This window comes from Orycteropus afer, unplaced genomic scaffold (assembly GCF_000298275.1).
Source record: "Orycteropus afer afer isolate SDZICR_OR568_19922 unplaced genomic scaffold, OryAfe1.0 scaffold00170, whole genome shotgun sequence".
Taxonomy (NCBI): Eukaryota; Metazoa; Chordata; class Mammalia; order Tubulidentata; family Orycteropodidae; genus Orycteropus; species Orycteropus afer.
Window position 1 is genome coordinate 1,315,817 of NW_006921757.1, and position 5,604 is coordinate 1,321,420.

Sequence of the window (5,604 nt, forward strand, 5' to 3'; positions counted from 1 at the left end):
AATGCTGAAAGTACCATGGACTGCTAAAAGAACTAACAGATCTGTCCTGGAGGAAGTGCAGCCGGAATGCTCCTTGGAAGTGAGAATGGCCAGACATTGTCTCAAATACTTTGGTCATGTTGTCAGAAGGGACAATTCCCTGTTGTGCTTGGTAAGGTGGAGGGTCAACAAAAGAGGGGAAGGCGCTCAACGAGATGGATTGCCACAGTGGCAGAGACGATGGGCTCAAGTATAGCAAGGATCATGGAGCTGGTGCAGGACTGAGTGTTGTTTCATTCTGCTGTGCATAGGGTCACAATGTGTTGGAGACTTGATGGCACCTAACAACAACAACAACAATGTAGATCTTTACAACCTGTACATAGATCAGGAGGCTGTTGTTTGAACAGAACAAGGGGATACTGCATGGTTCCAAATCAAGAAGGAAGTGCGTCAAGGTTGTATCCTTTCACCATACTAATTCAATTTGTACACTGAACAAATAATCTGAGAAACTGGATTATATGAAGAAGAACGTGGCATCAGGATTGGAAGAAGATTCATTAACAGCCTGCGATACACAGCTGACACAACTTTGCTTGCTGAAAGTGAAAATGACTTGAAGCACTTACTGATGAAGATTAAAGGCTACAGCCTGCAGTATGGATTACACCTCAATATAAAGAAAACAAAAATCCTCACAACTAGTCCAATAAACAGCTTCATGATAAATGGAGAAAAGATTGAAGTTGTCAGACTTCATATTACTTGGTTCTACAATCAACACCAATGGAAATAGCAGTCAAGATATTAGACAACATATTGATTTGGACAAATCTGCTGCAAAAGACCTCTTTCAAGTGATGAAGAACAAAGATGTGTCCTTGAAGACTAAGGTGCACCTAACTACAATGACAGTTTTTTACATAGGAATTGCTGGGTGACACAAACTGTTACTCACTTGTGTACTAACAGAAAGGTTGGTGTTCCAAACTCACCCAGCAGCATATCAGTAGAGAGATTTGGTGATTGACTTCCAAAAAATCAGCCAGAGCAAACTTTGTGGAGCATAGTTTTTACACTGACACAAATGAGTTAGCCATGAGTCAGGATCAACTTGATGGCAACTGGTTTAGTTCTAAACATTGACCACCTCACTCATTGCCATTGAGTTGATTCCGACCCCTAGCAACTCTCATTGGATTTCCAAGGCTGTAAATCTCTATGGAAGCAGACTGCTTCATCTTTCTTCCATGGAGTGGCTGGTGGGTTTGAACCACCAACCTTTTGGTTAGCAGCCAAATGCCTCCTTCTATACCACCAAAGCCCCTTAAATATTGAACAACTACTGAGGAAAAGAGAAAGCAGGAATTGGGAGGGCAGGGGAAATGAAGACAGGAGAGAGATGTACCATCAGAAAGCCACGCCCAGGTACCGCCTGTGGCCAGGCAGTTCTCTTGACCTGGGAGGCAACGGAGCATGAGGAGTGTGAGTAATAGGGAGTGGCAGAGTGGAGAAGTCCCTTCCAGACAATGGCACTTAATTGCAAGCATTAAACATTCTTGTGCCATCAGAGATACAAGGGTAGCAGAATAAAAGAGGAAAGAAAGTGGGGTAAAACAGGAATGAGAGAGCAGAGCCATGAGAGAGAACCAGGATTCATGAAGTAATTGCATTCTGGGAGACTGTGATCAAGCCATTTTAAAGGAAGGTTCCCTTTAACCAATCAAAAGCATCATTAAAGATATCCTTTCTTGGTACTATCCCCTGGGTAGGATGACTTTAAGAGCCAGATTCAGCTCCACAGCCTTTGATCCTGGGAGGATCTCTCTACTGCATCACAGCTTGACCACAGTGCAGGCAGGATGGAGTTTCTTCTAGTGAGTTGACAGGCATCAGGGATACCTATTATTCGCTCGTTTACTTCATGCAGCCTTTGTACATTAGACATATATCACACAATCATCAGCAGATCAAACCCAACCTGTTGCCTTTGACTCAGTTCTGACTCAAGGCAACCTCATGTGTTACAGAGTAGAATGAGCCCATAGGGGCTTCTTGGCTGTAATCTCAATGGAGCAGATCATCAGGCTTTTCTTCTGTGGTACCACCAAAAAAAACCAAAACCAAACTCACTGCTGTGGAGTCAGATCCGACTCACAGCGACCCCTCCTTGGGTTTCCGAGGCGGTATCACTACGGAAGTAATTGCCCAACCTTCCTTCTGAGGAGTGGCTGGTGGGTTTGAACCACCAGCCTTCTGGTTAGTAGTCAAATGCCTTAGGCACTATGTCACCAGAGCTCCTGTGGTACCACCAGGTGGGTTCAAACCAATCTTTAGGTTCACAGTCGAGTGCAAGCCATTTATGCCACCTCGGGACCTCAGGGGCTCTCTTCAAGGTCATATATATATGCCACCTCGGGACGTCAGGCACTCTTTAAGGTCATATATAAATGACAATTTCTCTCTTCTTTTTTTTCTTTCCAGGAACTCACAGCTATAATGTAGGTCAGTGGGCAAAAGATTCTAGGTCACCAACACAGCCCTAGCCATGTAACATCACCATTGCAAACGCTAAAGCAGATTGTGTGTGAACTTATTGGGATTCAGTTGCTCTGAATGGATTTGGACTCTGCAATTTGATAAAGGGGTTGGGAATGATTAGAATGAAATGTTGCTGAATACCCAACAACGTGAAACTCTACCAAAGTGCGGCATGTTTTTAACTTAAGAACATTCTATGCTTTTATATAAATTCTTTCAATAATATTAATTTTCAAGAACATTAAATCCTGTCCAGTGTACTGGAGCTGGTAATTATCATACCTAAAAATAGCTAAATAAGCAGGGTTGTGCCATTTACTCTGGCACTCACGAATAATCAATTACTTTTGTGCAGCACAATGTGGATGATGCCTGCGCACAAAGTAATCACGCACACACGGTGCAGAGGGAGGCCGTCCTGAAAACCTTAATAAATTTATTGGAGAGTGAGATTATTTCTCTTCGAGGAGGGCTAAAGCTAGTGGTTTTAAAGACATTTTAGTCCTGGGCTGGTGTTGCTATGTGTCAGCATATCAGGAAAGCTGGGTGCCCAACTTCTGTTTGGTTGAGATGATTGGTGACAGGTAGATCAGAAGTTGGACGCTGGTGTATAGACTGTGTGATGAGTGGTGCATATGGAGTAAGGTGAATTATGATGGGGAAAATGGTGGCTGTCTTAGGAGTAGGTAGGCACTGCTCCTCTAAAAGGAGCCCTGGTGAGGCAGTGGTTAAAGCACTGGTTACTAATGGAAAGGTCAGCAGTTTGAAACCACTGGACACTCTGTGGGAGACAGATGTGGCAGTCTGCTTGGAAGCCTTGGAGACCCTGTGTGGGCAGTTCTGCTCTGTCCAACACCACTATCAATCCCATGGTAACAGGTTGTTTTTTTTTCCCCCTAACTACTCCTACCTAATACGGCCTAACACGGCCATTATCACCACCATAAGCCACCTAATAAATCACCGTCATCACCACCTGACCCACCTAATACAGCAACCATTTTCACCATCATAATCCACTTTACTCAGTCTCCTCCACTCATCATCACACAATCTCTACACCAACGTCTGCATCCAATCTTCACGTCACCAATCATCTTAACCAAATGGAAACTGTGTACCCAGCATTCCTGGAATGCTGACACATAGTCATACCAGTTTAGGACCAAAATCTCTTTAAAACCACTGGCTTTAGCCCTCCTCAAAGAGAAATAACCTCACTCTTAAATTTATTAAAGCTTTGAGGAGTGCCTCCTCCTGCTTTTGGCTTCTCAGCAGCCACTCTAAGATTGGAGTGTCTTCTCTGAGACTGGTCCCTGCTCCTCAGCTGTGTGCTGATGTGCTCACTAAACACCTTGTTGGAAGCCCTTGGCACTGAGCCTTTCACTGTCCGGGGTTCAGCCGCCTTCCTTAGTTATGGGTTCTTTCAAGAAAGCATGTTTTGTTCTGTTGCACATAGAGTCGTAGGGTTGCTATGAGTCAGAACCGACTCTGACAGCACCTAACAACGACAAGTTGAATTGAAGTTTCTCTCACTTGCAACCAAAGAGCCCTCATTATTAGATTTTTCTATTTTCCATATAACAAATAATCCTCAAATGCTTAGTACGGGCCAGGTAATTTGTTTTTATTGTGGTAAAATATATATAACAAAACATTTGTCATTTTAACTATTTTTATGTGTACAATTCAGTGACATTAATTACATTCACCATGTACAACCATCATAATTATCCATTTTCAAATGCAAGTAGATTGCCCAGTCTTCCTTCCACGGAGTGGCTGTGGGTTTGACCCGCCAACTTTCTGGTTAAAGTCAAATGCCTTAGCCACTGAGCCACCAAAACTCCCCCCCCCTTTTTTTTTTTTTAAAGACAGAAACTCAGTACCCCTTAAGCAATAACTTCTGCTCTTCCCTGCCCCCGGCCCCTGGTAATCACTAATAACATTTGGTCTCTATGAAAAAAAGAAAAAAAAAAAGAAGGAAGCTGAGGAGGAAGCTGATAAAACTAAGAAACAATCTGAAGACCACTTTATAGGGTTGTTGTTAGAATTAAATGAGATGTTTACAGAGCATTTACTATTTGCCAAGTACTTATTTAATAGCTATTAAGTTATTATTATTATTATTGATGATAATTATACATTAAGAACTAATTGCTTATTTCATGCTTTACCAATTTTCCCTTTATGGAAAACTGCATAGTCACAAAGGAGGTAATAGAAAGTTACTTTTTTTTTGGTAAATGCCTTATTTTGTTTTAGATTCAAGAATAATTTCTGTTAAAATCCCTCAAACTGAAGTATATTAAAAAAAATAGGTTGGGCCTAGAGGCACCCCAGAAGGTACAGAATATATAAAGAAAATCATTGGATTCAGTGGGCGGCGTTTATTGAGCATTCACTGCAGAGATCTATAAAATAGTAGACTTACATTCCTTCCCCAGGGAGTGTGCAACATAGTAAGGGAGAAGGGATGAACAGTTGCCAGACAAAAAAGATTCCTGGCAAATGCATCAGAGGTCTAGGACAAGGTTCGGAAGGGAGTGGGATCATTGTTAGAATAGTCAGTCTTCCATGAAAGCAGGTAGATTTTGTAGAATGTGTGCTAGAGGCAAGGAGCCCTGGTGGCTTAGTGGTTGAGTGCTTAGCTGTTACCAGCAGCAGTTTGAACTCACCAGCCACTTCATGGAAGAAAAGACCTAGTGATCTGCTTCCAAAAATATTACACTTTGGAAACACTATGGGACAGTTCTACTCTGTGCTATAGAGTTGCTGTGAATAGGATTTGACATGACTCAATGGCATTGGGGTTACTAGAAGCTTGGCATTAGAAGCAGCTTAAAAAGAGAGGAAGGCCATGGTAGGGAGATGTGGGATGTGAGGGGATAACCAGCATGAGGACTGAAAGGAGAACTAAGTCATCATTCTGTAAATGTGTGTTTATATGTGTGTGTAAAAGATGGAGAGAAGGGCACTGTTGTTAGTATCAGTTGCTATCCAGTAAATTCTGACTCATGGAGATCCCATGTTTGCAAAATAGAACTTCTCCATAGGGTTTTCTCATTTCTAAAATGGAAA